The sequence below is a fragment of the Molossus molossus genome, unplaced genomic scaffold (assembly GCF_014108415.1).
Source record: "Molossus molossus isolate mMolMol1 unplaced genomic scaffold, mMolMol1.p scaffold_m16_p_12, whole genome shotgun sequence".
Classification (NCBI taxonomy): domain Eukaryota; kingdom Metazoa; phylum Chordata; class Mammalia; order Chiroptera; family Molossidae; genus Molossus; species Molossus molossus.
The window spans coordinates 3,531,360-3,553,067 of NW_023425347.1; positions in this window are offsets into that span (position 1 = coordinate 3,531,360).

Consider the following 21,708-nt stretch of genomic DNA (forward strand, 5'->3'; position numbering starts at 1 on the left):
GTTTCCAGATCTATAGCTATTTTAAATAGTGCTGCTATGAACATGGGGGTACATATATTCTTCCTGATTGGTGTTTCAGGCTTCTTAGGGTATATTCCCAGCAGTGGGATTACTGGGTCAAATGAAAGTTCAATTTTTAATTTTTTGAGGTAGCACCATATTGTTTTCCATAGCGGCTGCACCAGTCTGCATTCCCACCAGCAGTGTATTAGAGTCCCCTTTTCTCCACACCCTCACCAACACTTGTTGTTTGATGATTTGTTGATGGCGGCCATTCTGACAGGTGTGAGGTGATACCTCATTGTTGTTTTAATTTGCATCTCTCTGATGATTAGTGATGTTGAGCATTTCTTCATATGTCTCTTGGCCATTTGTATGTCCTGTTTGGAGAGGTGTCTATTCAGCTCCTCTGCCCATTATTTAATTGGGTTCTTTGTCTTCCTTTTGTGGAGTTGTATGAGCACTCTATATATATTGGAAATTAATCCCTTATCTGATACATCATTGGCAATGATGTTCTCCCATACAGTGGGTTGCCTTTCCGTTTTGATGATTGTTTCTTTTGCTGTGCAGAAGCTTTTTAGTTTGATGTAGTCCCATGTGTTCATTTTCTCCTTTATTTCTGTTGCCTTAGGTGATGTGTCAGTGAAAATTCTGCTCCGTATGATGTCTGAAATTTTGTTGCCTACATTTTCTTCTAGAATTTTTATGGATTCACGGGGCACATTTAAGTCTTTTATCCATTTTGAGTTTATTTTTGTGTATGGTGTAAGTTGATGGTCTAGTTTCATTTTCTTTTTCTTTTTTTTTTTTTGCATGTAGCTGTCCAATTTTCCCAACACCATTTATTAAAGAGACTGTCTTTACTCCACTGTATGCTCTTGCCAACTTTGTCAAATATTAATTGAGTGTATTGCCTTGGGTCCATTTCTGGGTGTTCAGTTCTGTTCCACTGGTCTATATGCCTGTTCTTGTGCCAGTACCAGGCTGTTTTGGTTACAGTCGCTTTGTAGTATAACCTGATATCTAGTAATGTGATCCCACCTACTTTGTTCTTCTTTTTCAAGATTGCTGTGGCTATTTGGGGTCTTTTTTGGTTCCATATGAACTTTTGAAGTATTTGTTCTAGTTCTATGAAATATGTCGTTGGTATTTTGATGGGGATTGCATTGAATCTATAGATTGTTTTGGGTAGTATGGATATTTTAATTATGTTAATTCTTCCAATCCATGAACAGGGTATGTGCTTCCACTTTTTTGTATCTTCCTCTATTTCTTTTTTCAATGACCTGTAGTTTTCTGCAAATAGGTCCTTTACTTCTTTGGTTAAGTTTATTCCTAGGTATCGTAATTTTTTTGGAGCGATGGTAAATGGGATTGTTTTTTCAGTTTCTCTTTCTGTGAGTTCATCATTGGTGTACAAGAATGCCGTCGATTTCTTCACGTTAATTTTGTATCCTGCTACTTTGCCAAATTCATTTATTAAGTCTAATAGATTTTTGATGGAGTCTTTAGGGTTTTCTATGTACAATATCATGTCATCTGCAAATAATGACAGTTTCACTTCCTCCTTTCCAATTTGGATCCCTTTTATTTTTTCTTCATGTATGATTGCTGTGGCTAAGACTTCCAGTACAATGTTAAATAAGAGTGGCGAAAGTGGGCATCCCTGTCTTGTTCCTGTTCTTAATGGAAATGTTTTTAGTTTCTGTCCATTGAGTATGATGTTAGCTGTAGATCTTTCATATATGGCCTTTATTATCTCGAGATATGATCCCTCTATTCCTACATTGCTGAGCGTTTTTATCAGAAATGGATGCTGGATTTTGTTGAATGCTTTTTCAGCATCTATTGATATGATCATGTGGTTTTTATTCTTCATTTTGTTTATGTGGTGTATCACATTTATCGATTTGCGAATATTGTACCAGCCTTGCATCCCTGGAATGAATCCCACTTGGTCATGGTGAATAATTTTTTTGATGTATTTCTGAATCAGATTTGCTAATCTTTTGTTCAGGATTTTGGCGTCTATGTTCATCAGGGATATTGGCCTGTAGTTTTCTTTCTTAGTAGTGTCTTTTTCTGGTTTTGGAATTAGAATTATGCTGGCCTCATAGAACGTGTTTGGAAGTCTTCCTTCTTCTTGAATTTTCTGAAATAGTTTGAGGAGAATGGGTGTTAGTTCTTTTTTGAATGTTCGGTAAAACTCCCCCGTGAAACCATCTGGGCCTGGGCTTTGGTTTGCTGGGAGAGTCTTGATTACCTCTTCAATTTCCTTAGTTGTTATTGGTCTGTTCAAGTCTTCTATCTCTTCCGGGAATAGTTTTGGGAGACTGTGTGTTTCTAGAAATTTGTCCATTTCGCTTAGATTGTCGAATTTGTTGCCATATAGTTGTTCATAGTAGTTGTTAACGATCTTTTGTATTTCCGTGGTGTTGGTTGTTACTCCTCCTCTTTCATTTCTGATTTTGTGTATTTGGGTTCTCTCTCTTTTTTTCTTGGTGAGTCTAGCTAAGGGTCCATCAATCTTGTTTATCTTTTTAAAAAAACAGCTCTTTGTTTCATTGATCCTTTGAAATGTTTTTTTTTTGGTCTCTATGTCATTTATTTCACTCTGATCTTTACTATTTCCTTCATTCTACTTGCTCTGGGGTTTTCTTTTTGTTTGCTCTCTAATTCTTTAAGTTGTGAGGTTAGACAGTCAATTAGAAATTTTTCTTGTTTTTTGAGGTAGGCCTGTAGTGCTATGAACTTCCCTCTCAGAACTGCTTTCGCTGCATCCCATAGATTTTGTGTTGTGGTGTGTTCATTTTCATTGGTTTCCAGGAAGTTTTTAATTTATTCCTTGATCTCCTCGGTGACCCATTCATTGTTTAATAGCATGCTATTTAGCCTCCATGTGTTGAAATGTCTTTGCATGTTCTTGTTGCAATTGATTTCTAGTTTTATGCCATTGTGATCTGAGAAGATGCTTGATATGATTTCAGTCTTCTTGAACTTGTAGAGATTTAGTTTGTGTCCTATCATGTGGTCTATCTTTGAGAATGTCCCATGTGCACTTGAGAAGAATGTGTATTCTATAGTTTTGGGGTGTAATTCTCTGTAGATATCTATTAAATCCATTTGGTCTAGTGCTTCATTTAGAGTCTCTGTTTCCTTGCTAATTTTTTACCTAGAGGATCTATCCAGTGCTGTCAACGGGGTGTTGAAGTCTCCTGCTATGATTGTATTGTTGTCAATTTCTCCTTGGAAGTCCTCCAGAAGATTTTTAATATATTTTGGTGATTCTATATTGGGTGCATATATGTTTATCAACGTTATATCTTCCTGTTGGATAGATCCTTTCAATATTATGTAGTGGCCGTCTTTGTCTCTAGTTATGGTCTTCATTTTGAAATCTATTTTGTCAGATATGAGAATTGCGACCCCAGCTTTTTTTTTTTTGCTTTCCATTTGCTTGGAAAATTTTTTTCCATCCCTTCACTTTCAACCTATGTGAGTGTTTTGTTGAGAGGTGGGTCTCTTGTAAACAACATATACATGAGTCATGCTTTCTTATCCCATCAGCTACTCTGTGTCTCTTTATGTGAGCATTCAATCCATTTACGTTTAAGGTGATTATTGATATGTACTTATTTATTGCCATTTTTGTTTAGTGTGGTTCTATTTTTCTTCCCATTTCTACTGCTAATTACAGCAGTCCTTTTAACATTTCTTGCAGTGCTGGTTTGGTGCTAATGTATTCCCTTAGCCTTTTTTTGTCTGTGAAGCTCTTTATTTGATCTTCTATTTTGAATGATAGCCTTGCTGGGTAGAGTAGTCTTGGATTCAGATTCTTGTTTTTATGACTTTGATTACTTCATGCCATTCTCTTCTGGCCTGTAGTGTTTCTTGTGAGAAGTCAGCTGAGAGCCTTATGGGGTTCCCTTTGTAGGTAACCTGTTGCTTATCTCTTGCTGCTTTTAGGATTCTCTCTTTGTCTTTAATTTGTGACATTTTAATTACTATGTGTCTTGGTGTGGGCCTGTTTGGGTTCTTCTTACTTGTGACTCTCTATGCTTCTTGAACTTGAATGCCTTCTTCCTTCACCAAATTAGGGAAGTTTTCTCTCACTATTTTTTGAATATATTCTCTATCCCTTGCTCATTTTCTTCTTCTTCAGGGACTCCTATGATGCGAATATTATTACGTTTCCAGTTATCCCATAGTTCTCTTAAGCTGTCTTCCTGTTTTTTAATCGTTTTTTTCCTTTTGTTTTTCTGATTGGTTGATTTTTTCTACCCTGTCTTCTAATTCACTGATCTGGTCCTCAGCTTCCCCTACTCTGCTTTTTAAACCTTCCAATGTGTTTTTCTTTTCCGATATGTCATTTTTTATCTCTTCTTGTTGGTTTTTAATTTCCAATTGGCTTATTTTCAGTGTCTCTATGTCCTTACTCATGCTGTTCAGCTTCCTCAAGATCATGGCTGTGAATTCTAACTTTGTTAACATGCCTAATTGCTCCACATTGATCTCATCTTCAGTGGAGGTGTTTTGCTCTTTCATTTGGCTTCTGTTTCTGTGTTTCATCATTTTGGCTATCACTGTGGGCTTTGGAGCCTGTCAAGTTCTCCCTGTGGGTGCTGGTGTTCTGCTGTTTGTGGCTCCCTTTCCTGTGTTTAGATGAGCGAGGGAGGACCCATGTTGAACACCACTGTCAAGTCTTACTTTCCTGGTTAAAGTTGCCAGCCCAGGAGACGTACTGTTATCCTCTTGCTTTTTGCCTGGAGGCTAGCAGTCTAGGTTAATTGATGAGTTTTGGGTTGTCAGTTGATTGAAAAACTCCCTCTGGTGCTCAGCCAAGGGGCTTTCACAAGGGTGGGGCAGATGCTGGTTGTTAGTGAGCCTCAATTAGCACTTTAATGGCCCACAGGGTGGGGTTGGATCTCCGAGGGAGGGTCTGCTGCCTCTCCTCAGAGCCCTGGGAAGGAGCAATGTGGCCACAGTCCTGAGTGGCTGCACTCAGCCAAAGCTCTGAGCGCCCTCCAAACCCCAGTGTCCCGACACAGTTCCAGTCCAGTCTGCCCTCCCTCTGCTGGAGCCCAAGGTGAGTGGCTCTGGCTGTTTCAGCCTCTGTCCCGGCTGCACTGTGGGGCCACCTGGGTGTGTAACCCGAGGGCGCCGCTTACAGCTAAGGCTGCTGTGGAGCTGCCGACTGTGGGCTCCCAGCCCCGTCTCGCGCCTTTGCAAGCCTACCAGGATGGAGTCAGTGTCCCTCGTTGTATGGTCCTCGCAAGTTGCTTTTCTGTTGGTTTTTCCCGTCGATGTGTGTGTGTTATAGTTGTAATTCCAGTTTGGTTCTGGGAGACGGTCTGTATAGCTCCGTTCACTCCGCCGCCATTTTTTAATCGACCCAAATTGGATTTCTTTTAAGCATGCAGGGTTGGTACAATAATAGAAAATCAATAAACTTGATACACCACATAAACAAAATGAAGGATAAAAATTACATGATCTTATCAATAGATGCAGAAAAAAACATTTGATAAAATTTAGCACCCTGTTATGATAAAAACTCTCAGTAAAGTGGGAATAGGGAGACCATACCTCAACATAACAAAGGTATATATGACAAATACACATCCAACTTCATACTCAATGGGCAAAAACTAAAAGTGTTTTCTTAAGATCAGGAACAAGATAAGGATGTCTGCTTTCACAACTCTTAGTCAACATAGTACTGGAAGTCCTAGCCACAGTGATTAGACAAGAAGAAATAAAAGGCATCCAAAGTGGAAAGAAAGTAACACTGTCATTATTTGCAGGTGACATGATAAAACTCCACCAAAAAAACTACTAGATCTTATAAATGAATTGGGCAAAGTAGCAGGATTCAAAATTGATATTCAGAAATCAGTGGTATTTTTATATACCAATAATGAAATATCAGAAAGAGAAATTAAGAAAATCTTATTTACAGTTACAACACCAAAATGGTACTTAGAAATAAATGTGACCAAAAGGTTAAAAGACCTATACTTGGAAAATTATAAGATACTAAAGTAAGATACTGAGTAAGATACAAATAAGTGAAAGCACATACCATGTTCATGAATAGAAAAACTTAGCATCATTAAAATCTACAGATTCAACACAATTTCTATTAAAATATCAATGGCATATCTTACAGATCTAGAATAAATATTCCAAAAACTTACATGGAATCACAAAGACCCCAGATAGGCTCCGAAATCTTGAGAAAGAAAAAAAAAAGTTGAAGGTTTCACACACCTGACATAAAACTATACTACAAGGCCATAGTAATCAAAATAGTATGGTATTGGTACAAGAAAAGGCCAATAGATCAGTAGAATGGAATAGATAGCATGGAAATAAACTGATGTTTTTATGGTCAATTAATATTTGTCAGGGAGGCAAGAACATACAATGGAGTAAAGACAGTATCGTCAATAAAGGGTGTTGGGAAAACTGGAAAGATATAATGCACAAAAATAAAACTAGACACACAAGAATAAACTCAAAATGAATTAAAGACTTAAATGTAAGTCACAGAACCATCAAAATCTTAGAAGAAAACAGTGAAACTTCAAACATTTTTCATAGCAATATTGTTACAGATATATCTCCTCAGGCAAGGGAAACAAAAGAAAAAATAAACAAATGGGACTACATCAAACTAAAATGATTTTGCACAGCCAAAGAAACCATCAACAAAATGAGACTGCATCCCACTAAATGGAAGAACATATTTGCCAATGATATATCTGATAAGGGGTTAATTTCCAAAATTTATAAAGAACTTATATTACTGGACACCAAAAACACAATCTACCCAATTAAAAAATAGGCAAAGAATCTGAATAGACATTTTTCCAAAGAGGACACATAGGTGGTCAATAGACATGTGAAAAAATGCTCATCACTAATCATCAGAGAGATTGTAAATCAAACCATAGTGAAATTTCAACTCACATGTGTCGGAATGGCTATCAATAAATCAACAAACAACAAGGGCTGGCAAGGATGTGGAGAAAAGGGAACCCTGTGTGCCCTGTTGATGGGAATGCAGACTGGTGCAACCTCTGTGGAAAACAGTATGGAGTTTTATCAAAAAATTAAAGTGAAACTGATTTCTCACCCAGCGATCCCACTTCTGGGACTATATCTGAAGAAACCTGAAATACTAGTTCTAAAGAATATATGCACTCCTATGTTAATTGCTGAGTTACTTACTACTGATGCCAAGACTTGGAAACAGTCCAGGTGCCCGATCGGTAGATGAGTGGATATAAAAGCTGTGGTACATTTACACAATGGAATATTACTCAACCATAAAAAATAAGGAGCTCTTGCTCTTTGCAACAGCATGGGTGAACCTGGAGATTATTATAAGTGAAATAAACCAGCCACAGAAAAATTACATATAATCTAACTTATATGTGATATCTAATGAACAAAATAAACTGACAAACAAAATAGAAACAGAGGCATGGAACTAACAGATGTCAGAGGGGAGTCTGTTGTGGGGCTAAACAAATCATACATAAACACACACACACATATAACACACAGACACAAACAATAGTGTGTTATAGCCGGAGGAAAAGAGGGATGGGCACAAAGTGGGGAAACAGAAATGGGGATAGAATGAGACTTTGGGGTGATGGGTACACAATGCAGTGTGCAGATGATGTTTTGTTCAGTTGTGCACTTAAAATCAGTATGGTGTCTTGAACCAATGTCACACCAATAAATTTAAAATTTATTAGGATGTTTAGTTAACTGTGATTTTTAAATAAAAAATAAATAAGCCCTGGCCGGTTTGGCTCAGCGGTTGGAGCGTCGGCCTGCGGTCCTGAGAGACCCGGGTTCAGTTCCCGCTAAGGGCCCGTGCCTTGGTTGCAGTTTGTCCCCGGCCCTGGTTGGTCGTGCGGGTGGCAGCCACTAGATGTGTCCCTTTCACGTCGATGTTTCTCTCTCTCTCTCTGTTCCTCTATCTCCCTCCCGCTCTACCTGAACAAAAAAATGGAAAAATGTCCTCGGGTGAGGATTAAAAAATAAATAAATAAATAAATAAATAAATAAATAAATAAATAAATAAATAAAAGTTTGTTATAAGTGTGTCCCACACGATATTTGAGACATATTGATACTAAGCAATTATACAAAATTTAAATTATCTAACAACCTGTGTTTTATCTGATCATTTTATACCCAATACTAAATGCTAACATTTTTCTAGACCAAGCCCTCATTTATTCCAATAAGAGAATAATTTTTGTTTGAGCCCTCTTCATTAACCTCGATTTAAAGACTGTTTTCTTACTGGGCTTATAATCATCTCTCATTTAAAACTCAAAAATAACAGATACATTTTCACACAGATTCTTCTGAGAAAGTGAGTCAACATAGAAAAAAACATCCATCCTGTTCATTTAAAATATGTTCAGTCTTTGAGTACCTGCCATCAATTCCTGTTTGCTTCTAACTTGACCTTTCTCTAGCTGTGCCTGGTAATAGCACAAGTATGTAACAGTGAAAAATGAGTAGATGTAAGTGTGGAGCTGGAAGCAAGACTGATTGGCACAATACTGTCATCCGCCCACCACCAATGTTTGATGAGACTTGTCGATGGCCCACTATGGTGAACTCAGGTTCAAGGTGAGCAGTGACAAGCAAAGTAGAACAGGGAAGCTGACTGAAGCTCTCCAGGAATGCTAAATTAGCAAATACGACAAACTGCACGAAATGGTGCTGTGCTTTTCCTCTTTGATTTATATAATACTTTAGAGCAGAGGCATAGGATTAACTTCTTATTTGACTGCATGTGAGATTAGTCACCATAATATGTGATGAACATACTTCATATTTCAACAAAAGAAACTTCATTCTCAAAAAGATATTTTGAAATCCTTGAAATATGTGGAAATATTGAAATAAAAGTTTTCACTGATTTATTTTTACTATAGTGGAAAATTCTGGATCTGCTTCTAATACGTCCACTCTTCATTCATAGACACAGACGTGAAGGGTCTGATATCTCTGTGATTCGCAGCTTACCTTTCTGCAGTGACAATCACCATGCCACCGAGTTCTAACTCCTGACTTTTCTCTCCACCTGTTGTGAATTCATTTAAGGCAGATCTCTGTAATCTACTATTGTTCAAAATGAATAGCACAGACATAAAACATTTTTTAATGTCAAGTGTCTCACTAGCAAGAGGCTGTGAAAATATGAGAATAACTTTATCGGTGACACCTGGGCTCTCAAGTATGCAACATAGCAGGAGGATCTTATCATATTTTTTCTGAAATTAAGAAAAGTTTATAGCTCTATGTTTTCGTACTTAGATTAGTCTCTTAATGAAGCAGAGAGATGTCTTGGTATGATAAAGATGTCTAAATATTTTCTTTAAAGTATATTCATAACAGAATAATTTTCTAAAGCTTGTTTGTGTCAATAAATGCCTCAAAATGGGTAAGATGGTCTTAAATCTTGGACATGATATGTTTTCAAGGGTGAGTCAGTGTAGGAAAAAACTGTTAGAAAAATTGTTGCTTTCCTGGAGAAACAATTATCCTATCATTTATGTTATTAAAAATATTAGGCTTACCCAATATATTTCATAAATTAGTGAAAAAAATTTTAAAGCAACTATGAGGATTCCAGCTTCTGACAAAAACAATAACAAATAAGGGGCTGGTGGATAATAATCTCTTTTGCAGGTAAAGAGTATTGCAAGCTCATGTACATTGTTTCAGTGGCATTGTGTAACACCCTGCCTAAATCATCTCAAGATGTATTCTTCTCAAGGGAGCTGGACTGTGTGACCTGATTTGAAGATCACCCTCAATGCTGAACAGTTTTTCACCACTAGAAATGTCTCAAATCTGAGCTAAACATTATACATTTTCATGTAGCCTAATTCAACCTAATTCAGTCCCAACACTGCACGCTTGCTTGGGGATGGGTGGTGTGGTGTGGATAGCTTTACACCAGGTGCTATGAAAACAGTGAGCTATAACAGAGCTGAGAAATCAGCACAGACTGTAAGTCCCATGCGAAGACAGTGGGCTTCAACATAATGAAATTGCAAGACACCCTGGGGCAGAAGGTATAAGGAGGGGAGCTTCTTCATCGAATATTTTTAGAGAAAAATGAATTCTCAGATGATCATTAAAGGGCGATCATCACTGGTCAGAGTGCACATGAGTGGGGTATTCCAGAAGGAAATAGTAGATATTAAGGCCCCATGGTGGGTGAGTGATAAATTCCTGCAGTCAGAGTCCATATCATACTCTTCTTTAGCCCGATGCCTGGCACAGAGCAGGTGCCCAGTACGTGTTTTTCAGTAGAAATGAATAGTGTGTCAGAGGCCTCATCTCTACCAAGAAGAGTGACATTGTGCTAAATTTTTTTCTTTTGGGTCAAGGTTTTTAATGTTTCAAAGTTTATTTCTAAAGTGAAGGAAGGACATCCTTTCGACCCTCATCAGCTACTTGTGTAAGTTGGTGGGTTGTTAGTCTGCTTGTGTCTCGCTGTAGTATTGCTGAGCAAGGAAGGGGCAGGCTGTGGTTTGCTGCTGTGCTCAGAACCACCAGACCATCCACGTGTCTCCTTTCCTCTCACACAGAACACTTCAGTTCTCTCGCTCCGGTCGCCAAATGTGTGTGAGTTTCTCAGCTCAGTTTAATTCAGTTCTGATATTCCCTAGAGATAGTGTCAGATCCCACAAGTAAAGGGGTCAATCCCATGAGACTTCTCCCTACCACGTCAGATGCCGGTCACGAGTCCAGGTGATCACCTGTGCTTCACACAGTTCCGCTATAAACCGAAGGTTCCCTCAGCTTCCTCCCTGGATCCAGTTAGTTTGCAAGAGCAGTTCACAGGACTCAGGAGCACACTGACATTTACAACTGTATGAAAGGACATGATACTGAACACAGACGACAGGTGCGCAGGGTCTGGGGGTCCTGAGCAGGGAGCTCTGTCCTTGTGGAGTTGGGGTGCATCTGTCGCAGCACATGGATAGCTCGCCAACCTGGCAGCTTGATGAATCCCATACTTTTTGGAACTTTTAAGGAAGTTTCAGCACGTAAGCAGAAGAGATCACTGACTATTTCATCCTCTCTCCCTTCTGAAGAGAATGGGGTGAAGCTAAAAATTCCAAATTTTTAATTATGGCTTGTTTTTTCCAATAACCGGGAGCCATCGAGAAGCCCCGTCAGAGTGGCCTCATTAGAGCAAGAGTCCTGCCACTCAGAAAATCACAAGGGTTCAGGAGCCCTGTGTCAGGGGCCATGGCAAAACACAAACATTAGGGGGAAAAGACGCCTCTAGGGTTCTTACTCCTTAGAAGTTTACAAGGGTTTCAGATGCTCTGTGCCAGGAACCAGGGACAGAGACCAACCTGTTTTCTGTTATCCCACAGGTGATTTGTTATACTGTTCTCTATGTTCACAAACGCTTTGCAATATAGGCATCTTAATGTTCATGTTATGAATGAGCAATCAGTAGCTCATATATATTAAATAAGTGCCCACTGCTGTTGAGCTAATAAATGAAATACAACAAGTGGTCAAAAGCCTGTTTTGCTGGCTCTCACTCCCCTCACTCCATGTTGCTAACACACAGATGACCCAGGAAGCGTCTGGGATCCCACAATCCTGGCCATCTGCTGAATGAAGCTTGGTCGAGAAGAGTCCAAAAGAGAATGGCAAGTGATCTACCCAAGGATCTGACACAGGGTGAGCCTTCGAAATCCATGTTTTGGCGGAATCGGCGGCTTGTCCAAGCAGAAAGACCAGCAGGGAGATTTGAAACGCAAGCTCAGCCTCTCTTCATTTTGCCTGAGGCTGGTGCAACTGGGTCTCAAGTCATACATGTATAAACAATGCATCACAACCAAGAAAAACAATCCTGTACATTCTTATGCCTCACCAATGTTGGTGACAAAGAACTGATCTCACACCTACCAGCTCTCTTATCTTATACAACATACTTCCATTTGAAATCATATGTTTTCATGTTATATGGAGTATGAAAAGCTGGGACTGTTGTTTGGATCCACCATAATAATGCATGTGAAATATTCTGCAGTGTAAAGTGTTCAGAAAATGTAAAGTGTTACTAATAACAAAACATTTATCTGAACTAAATGACATCAAAATCAGGAAGCATGTCACAATATTGTTTTCTTTCCAAGGAGATAGCAGTTTTGAATGTCTTTAGGTGACCACATCATTTTGGAAACGAATAGGAGTTTTTCATAGAGAAAATGTCTCTAATTCTGGAGACACTGACAGTATGTATTCAGGGATACTGAAGTAAACAATTCATTCAGGCCTTTTCCTCTTACAGATGCAACAGCTGTCACCTTGAGAATAATCTGGCTTGGAACTGACATTTCACCCAGATGCCAGGATTTTACACATTTGCTCTTGGATTCCTCTTTTTCTCTGGACCTCAAATCCCTAATCGCATTTCTTCTAAAAACATGAATTCACCCTGCAGCACCTTCAGAGCCTTTGTTTATTATCTTAAATTTTAACTGGTTTAGAACTCATAATCTTTAGAGTCATCAAGTATCTTCTGACAAGTTGATGCAAAACACATTTACAACGACTGCTGTTCTGATGATGATTAGCTATCCCATGAGACATAATACTTCATGCGGTCAAAATCTTCAATGGCGGGACCCAGTAATTAAGAAGGGATATTATGGAAATTTTGAAGTGATGTTCTTGTGCTCTTTTACATCCAGAGCAATATTAATCTTTCTCTAGTAGGTGTTAGCCTAACTCCAATTTTAACCTGACAATATGTTTCTTAATATTAAAAAATTCTAGGTACAGACTCTTTAACAAAATTGTCTTGCCCTGGCCAGTGTGGCTCACTTGGTTGAACATCCTCCCACGCACCAAAAGGTTACAGGTTCAATACCCGGTCAGCGCACATGCCCAGGTTGTGGGTTCAGTCCCCAGTAGGGGGTGTGCATTAAGTAGACAATCTATATTTTTCTCCACAGTGATGTTTCTCTCTCTCCCTCTCCCTTCTCTCTAAAAATTAATAAAAAAATATTTCATTGATCTTCAGATAGGTCAGGAAAGAGAGAGGGAGGAAGAGAGAGAGAGAAAAACATCTATGTGAAAGAGACACATGACCCCAACTGGGGCCAGGGACAAACTGCAACCAAGATACATGTCCTTAGTGGGAACCAAACCCAGGACTCTCTGTTCTGTGGGCCGATGCTCTAACTACTGAGCAAAACCGGCCAGGGCAATAAAAATATTTTTAAAAATAAAGATAAAATAAAAAAGTTCCTTTCCTCTTTGAAGAGATTGCTTTACACTGGTTAATTCTAACTTCTCATGGTAGTAGATGCCATCTGTTGAAAAAAGTGAAACACATCAAACACTTGATAAAAAAGGTTTAAAGGAGTCGAGTTTAATATACATTAAGTGGGTGATGTAGTTTCTTATGTAGCTTAGTAATGACATGCTTCCTTACATCATGTTTCGCAAATCAGGGGCATGTGAAGAAAAGCTGTAACTTTCTTTCCTTGCACAGTGGAGAACTGCTCGTCTTCCAAACTTACTCTTGAAGCCAACAAAGGATTTTGACATTTCACTACCTAAGGTGGTGAACAGTGGAAACCACTTCCAATGAATCACACATTATAAAACTTAGATTTATTGCAAGGTTAATTTTACAATGTGCATTTGCACACACATTGCGGAAAGTACACATAAAAGCATCCAGCTTTATAATATTTTATAGTGTTTAATTAGTTCATTTATCCATCCATGTATTTGACATTTATTGGGAGATTGTTTTGAGCGACTATTTATAATGGCAGATGTGATGTGCAGAAGACATTCTTTGTATTAAAAGATTTACAATCTATTTGGGTTATTGGCACGTAAATCCGTTACCACAATTACATGGTGCAGTGATAGCTCAGTGGGTGAGTCAAAGACGTGTTATGAGCCATGCTCACAACTTTGGGATATATATATATCTCCCTGGCTAGTTTGGCTCAGCGGTTAGAGTGTCGGCCTGCGGTCCGGAGAGACCCGGGTTCGGTTCTCGCTAAGGGCACGTACATCGGTTGCAGTTTGTCCCTGGCCCTGGTTGGTCGTGCGGGTGGCAGCCACTTGATGTGTCCCTTTCACATCAATATTTCTCTCTCCCTCTCTCTCCCTCCCACTCTATCTGTAAAAAAAAAAAAAAAAAAAAAAGGATATAATTTCTTTGTATATTGTATATATGATATACAATATATATATATATATATATATATATATATATATATATATATAATGTATATCAAGACTCAGAAAAGATTATCAGAACTGAGGAATTTATCTTCAATAAATTATTCTTCTTTCTCAACCTATTCCTCTGTTTCTCTCATGACTCAGTTAGGTCTTCGAGGACACATAGAAATTGAGCCCCATTGCCACACCTCAGTTCCCAGTAGATAGACTACTCTTTGTTTTGTAAGGTTTGTGGGATATAATTTTACTCTCAGAAAGTGTTTATAACACTAATATTTTCTGCTACACAAAAGTTTTATCACTTTTGAATCCTTTTTAACTGACAATGAAAAATTCTTACTTATTTTTGTACCCTTTGTAAAGCACAGGAGAAAAATTTATTGACTACATTAAAGCCTTCTTCCACTAAGATAGCCCCTCGATCTTGTTATGTGTTCAGCCATCTTAATTCTTTATTTTTGCTATTGTCTTCTAATTTTTACAGTCTTTATTTTCTAAGTTATAAAGTAATTAGAAGAAGATTCTAAGAGATTAATTCAAGTAAAAGAGAATGACATATATTATCTCATGTTGTTATGCTGATTTTGCATATGAAAACACTTAGAGAGGCTAAGTCACTTGGCCAAAGGATTGAAGTACAGTTGTTTGGCTCAGGGACTGTGCCTCTTAATCAACCCCTAAGAAACAGATCGCTGAGGCTGGTTGGTTGGTTGGTTGGTTTACTTACACTGTTCTCCAGTCTACTTCTGCTCCTTCTTCCCAATAACTTTTCAAACTAACATCATTTTTCTTCAACAATTTCATTTCTGTAAAATAACTTTCTTTCATATGTTACAGAGAAAATAGAGTTAGCTGAAAACTTCTGCCTTCTACAGTTCCCCATTCTTCAAAATTATACTTCAGTACCCAAGACTCATGTTTACACCAACCTTCTTATCTCAGGAAAGAGAATAGACACTCCTGTGGCAGATTGATGACTGGTCATGACCTCCTGGCCTCATTCTGTCAGGATGACCTTCTCTGGTGAGTGTTCAGTCTTTCCCTTGCCACCCACTTCTGCTATTCCTAAAACTATATTCAAATATACCCATCTAATTTTTCTTTAAAGTCTAACTCCTTGCCTTGGCCAGTTTGGCTCAGTGGTTGGAATGTCGGCCTTGGACAGACAGGTTTCAAGTTTGATTTTCAGTCAAGAGCAAGTACTTGGGTTGCAGGTTTGCTCCCCAGGCCCGGTTAGGGTCATGCAGGAGGTAATCAATAGATATCTCTCTCACATAGATGTTTTTCTCCTTCCTTTCCATTCTATCTAAAAAATCAATGAAAAAAATATTCTTGGATGAGGATTAAAAATAATAATAATAATAAATTGAATCTAGCTCTTTTAGTAATTACCTCTATTCATTTTTTCTTTCCCAACAAACATTTTTAAAAAATTATTTTGTTTTATTTCCACTTTCTTAAAAAGATTCTCTTCTGAGTTAAAATTGCCATTAAAATCCAATGTCTTCCCTGCCAATCTTGTGGAAGTGATTTCCCTGGTGTGGCCTGGAACCATCACGCATCAGCTGCTCAGCCCACTTCTCAGTTTCTCCTCCTTGACCTTTCTCATTTCCTTCTCCTCTGCCTGGTCCATACCAACAGTGTCTGCTTTCTCTTAGCATTTTCTTCTATTTTTACCCTACATGTTTTGCTTCCTTAATCTCATACTTTTCCATGATGCTGACATCCAAATAAATATCTTCAGATTTTCTCCTATTGCATGAGATCTAGCTACATTTCTGTCTCTTGTCATTTCAACTTTAATATACTCCAAACTACACAGAACCTTTTCCTCCTCATTTCAAATCTATTCTTCCTCATCTTGCTTATGAGTACCATACTAGTTTCTCAAGATAAAATCTCTGGTCTAAATTTTTCATTTTATCCATTCTGTTTGAACTAGAATTTCCCATTCACATCATCTACCCCCACTTCTTGTCTTTGAAATTTTCTATTTGACCTGGAATATTCAAATGTGGTCTGTTCTATTACATTTCCCAGACACTACACAGCACCCAACGGCTCTCTGGTTATCATTTTTTAAAATATTATTATTGATTTGAGAGAGAGAGAGAAAGAGAAAAAATCTATCAGAGAGAGAAACTTTGACTGGCTGCCTCCTGCACACCCACTACTAAGGATCAAGCCTGCAATGTGGGCATGTGCCCTGACCTGGAACTGAACCAGTGACCTTTTGGTACATGAGACAATGTTCAACCTTGTCACACCAGTCAGGGCTATAGTCACCATTTCTTACAAACTCCAAGAATTAATTTCCAAGTTATATCATATTCATGTTTACATGTCTAGCTTTTTCCACTGGCCTGATTTCTCAAGGAAAGTGACCTTGTTAAATGTGTGGCATCCCAAGCATCAAGCACACAGGACTGCTCAGTAAATATCTTGTAGAGTAAATTAATGGTCTCTATTGATGTATGTCATCACGGAGTCCTGTGCGCTCAGATCTCCATTACTGCCACTTACTTCATGTGCATTCATATCCCTACTAGATTAGGATTCTACAGGCAGTGGTTCAGAGCCTTCGTGGTTCTCCACTGCCTGCGTGGTTCTCCACTGCCTTCGTGCTTCTCCACTGCCTTCATTGAAAGATCCAGTTGCTTAGCATGGCACAGAGTGATTACCAGCAGCTCATAGTACTTCACAGTCACATCTTCGTCTGCCTAGCCCTACAGTCAGTAGAATGATCTCTTCCCCTGGTAGGGTCTGCACTTTTGTGTCTCTGTTACACATGCTGCTTTTATATCTCTGATGTCTGCTCTTTCCACCTAAACATGTTTCCTCCTCCACAGTCAACCTAAATATCATCTTCACCAGGAACCTTCTCCATGACCCTGGTGGGACATGTGGTTCCCTCCAGCATGCCTCCAGAGCACACCACACATGTTTTGCTATAGTGATTATGTCACGGTTTCTATTATATAGTTCTATTCATGTTTGTTTATATGCTATTTAATGGTCTTTCTTCATCACTGGTCAATGAGCCTCTGATACTTTACTCATATTTGATCCTTAGTACAGTATACATTTACTGAAAAATAATAGTCATCTTTTTACAATTTAAAGAAAAATCTTCAGCCGAGGATATTGTTCCATTCATTTTCAGACAAAGTGGAAGGGAGAGAAAATGATGTGAAAGAGACACATCAACCCAGGACCAGGGTCCGAACTACAAATGAGGCATGTGCCTTTGATCAGACTCAAACCTGAGACTCTTCGGTCCATGGGCCGATGCTCCACCCCTGAGCCAAACGGCCAGGGCTATAGAGTCACCTTTATCATTAATTAGTGATTATAATTTTAGACAAGATACCAAAACTGTGAATAAATATTTGCCTTATAAAATGAAATACTTTTAAAATTATATTTCCTGAGCTTTATGTTCCAAAACAAAGACATCAGATATTCTGGCAGATCCTTGGCTCTATGAAAAACATATTCTGTCTCTTTCCTTAGACAGAAGGAAAAAAAAAACCAGAAGAGCAGTAGCCGCACACCTATGTTGGCGAGCTGTCAAGTCCCGTGTCCCTGACACTGACGGATCACCCACGGAGCGGGGAGCGATCGAAAGGAAAGGAGAGGAGGTGACTGGGAGGAGTGAGCGCTACCCTGCCTGCCAGCCAGCAGGGATGAAAGCGACACCTGGCGAACCCCTCCCCGGTGCTCCAGGACACGGATGGCTTCAAGCAACGCGAGGCAGCTCGCCAGGTCCCGCGCTCCCTCTAAGCACTCAGGCTACCTGAGACATGGAAGCAACGAAGAGCACCGCCTGAAGGGGACTCACTAAGCGGAAAGCAATTATCAACTAATTTTAAGTGTCTGCCAAATGTTTTCTCTCTTTTTTTAATGTTTTAAAAATATTTTTTATTTATTTTTATAGAGAGAGAGGAAGGGAGAGACAGAGAAACATAGATGTGAGAGAGAAACATGGATTGGCTGCCTCCTGCACGCCCCTACTGGGGATTGAGCCCGACACCTGCGCATGTAACCTGACCAGCAGTCACGCCAGGACCTCTCAGTCCAAGGGACACTTCAATCCCCTGAACCACAACAGCTGGGTCAACCGTTTTCTTAAATGACCTGCTATGTAAAAGGAATTTATGATGGGAGAATACCAAACAGAAAAAACTTTCTACTGATTTTCACTTTTCTTTGGTTAAGAAAAAAGATAAAAAGACACATTCATTGACTATATCCACGGCCACCTCCCATTGCAGAAGAAAATGACGGAACAAGCATTTTCTGTCCTGAATTGTGGGGTCATTGCCAGAGAAGAGCACTTGAAGGCTTGCACCCAAATGTTAAATAGTATAAATCTAGGATACCAAATAGAAGTGGTAAAATTTTTAAAATACTGTCCCCATTTTAGAAAGCAAATAGATTCAATGTGTGTTATAAATTTTACTCTTGTCTCGTTTGGAATTTTAGCAAGTACTACTTAAAAAAAAAATCAAATTATACTCAGGCAAGCAAACTCCTAGGCATTACTTAGGTACCCAGGAGTCTGTAAGTGACAGCTGGTTTGATATCTTTGCTTTACTAATTAGGAAATTAAAACTTAGAAATTTTAAATGAAGTTTAAAGTTTGTCTTAGACTAGACCTTTAAGCTATGGATGAGTGTTTGAATAGATATCATCATGCTGAGGGATAACTCGAAGCTTAAATGTGTCTTAAAAATTTTAGCAAGTAATTGCCCTAAATCCTAAACTTTTATTTTATTATTTTAAACATATATTTTTTTCTTTATTGATTTTATAGACAGAGGAAAGAAGAGAGAGATGAAAATATTGATGAGCAAGAACATCAACTGGCTGCCTCCTGCATGCTCCCACTGGGGATCGGGCCCACAACCTGGGCTTGTGCACTGACCAGGAATCGAACTGGCAACCTCTTGGTGCATGGGCTGATGCTCAACCATTGAGCCACACCGGTCGGGCAACCCTGGCCTTTTAAAGGTTCTTCTCTCTAAACCTGTGTTTGTTCTGACCTGCTGCTAGTGACCTTGGAAATCACCACATGATTTTTCAGTTGGGATACCCAGAGCAGGTGGGAGCCTCACCTTTTTGCATTGTTCCTTGCTGTGATTTCAGAAACTTGAACGAGGATTTTCCAAAATGGCATCAGAGTGAATGGAAGCTACACAGACCGTCTCCCAGAACCAAACTGGAATTACAACTGTAACACAGACAAATCGACGGAAAAAAACAACAGAAAAGCAACTTGCGAGGACCATATAACCAAGGACACTGACTCAACCCTGGTAGGATTGCGAAGGCCCGAGACAGGGTCTGGGAGCCCACGGTCGCCAGCTCGGCAGCGGCCTTAGCTGTGAGCAGTGCCCTCAGGTTAAAGTCCCAAGTGGCTCCACACTGCAGAGCCGACAGAGGATAAAACAGCCACAGCCACTCACCTTGGGCTCCGGCAGAGGGAGGGCAGACTGGACTGGAACAGTGTGGAGACACTTGGGATTTGGAGGGCACCCAGAGCTTTTGCTGAGTTGCAGCCCTGCAAGATGGTGGCCATATTGTTCCTTCCCAGGGCTCTGGGGAGAGGCAGCAGCCCCTCCCTCAGAGATTCAACCCCACCATGTGGGCCATTGAAATGCAAATTGAGGCTCATTAACAACCACCATCTGCCCCACCATTGGGAAATACCCTTATGCTGAGCACTTGAGAAAGTTTATCAATCAACTGACAACCTAAAACTCTTCAAGTAACCTGGACTGCTACCCTCCAGGCAAAAAGCTAGAGGATAACAGTACCATTCCTGGGCTAGCAACTCTAACCAGGAAAGTAAGACTTGACAGTGGTGTTTAACATGGGTCCTTTCCACTCATCTAAACCCAGAAAAGGGAGCCACAAACAGCAGAACATCGATACCCACGGGGAAAACTTGGCAGGCTCCAAAGCCCACTGTGATAGCCAAAATGGTAAAACACAGAAACAAAAGCCAAATGAAAGAACAAAAGACCTCCACCAAAGATGATATCAATGTGGAGCACTTAGGCATGTTAACAGAGCTAAAATTCAGAGCCATGACCTTGAAGAAGCTCAACAGCATGAGTAAGGACATAGAGATGCTGAAAATAAACCAATTGGAAATTAAAAACCACCAGGAGGAAATCAAGAGTGACATATCATTAACAGGAGAAATGGGAAGAAAAATAGAACCACACTAAACAAAAATGGCAATTAATAAGTACATATTAATAATCACCTTAAATGTAAATGGATTGAATGCTCTCATAAAAAAGACACAGAGTAGCTGATTGAATAAGAAAGCATGACTCATCTATATGTTGTTTAAAAGAGACCCACCTCATAACAAAAGACTCACATAGGTTGAAAGTGAAGGGATGGAAAAAAATCTTCCAAGCAAATGGAAAGCAAAAAAAAAGCTTGGTAGCTATACTCATACCTGATAAAATAGATTTCAAAATGAAGGCCATATCTAGACACAAAGAAGGCCACTACATAATATTGAAAGGACCTATCAACAGGAAGATATAACCTTGATAAACATATATGCACCCAATATAGGAGCACCAAAATCTTTAAAAATCTTCTGGAGGACTTCCAAGGAGAAATCGACAGCAATACAATCATAGCAGGGGACTTCAACACCCCGTTGACACCACTGGATAGATCCTCTAGACAAAAAATTAGCAAGGAAACAGAGACTCTAATTGAAGCACTAGACCAAATGGATTTAATAGATATCTACAGAGAATTACACCCCAAAACTACAGAATTCACATTCTTCTCAAGTACACATGGGACATTCTCAAAGATAGACCACATGTTAGGGCACACACTAAGTCTCTACAAATTCAAGAAGACTGAAATCATATCAAGCATCTTCTCAGATCACAATGGCATGAAACTAGAAATCAATTGCAACAAGAACATGCAAAGACATTTTAACACATGGAGGCTAAATAGCATGTTATTAAACAATGAATGAGTTACCAAGGAGATCAAGGAAGAAATTAAAAACTTCCTGGAAACCAATGAAAATGAACACACAACAGCACAAAAACTATGGGATATAGCAAAAGCTGTTCTGAGAGGGAAGTGCATAGCAATACAGGCATACCTCAAGAAACAAGAACAATTTCTAATTGACTGTCTAATCTCACAACTTAAAGAATTAGAAAGCAAAAACAAAACAAAACAAAACAAAACCCTAGAGCAAGAAGAAAGAAGGAAATAGTAGAGATCAGAATAGAAATAAGTGACATGGAGACCAAAAAAACAATTCAAAGGATCAATGAAACAAAGAGCTGGTTTTTCGAAATGATAAACAAGATCGATGGACCCTTAGCTAGACTCCCCAAGAAACAAAGAGAGAGAACCCAAATACACAAA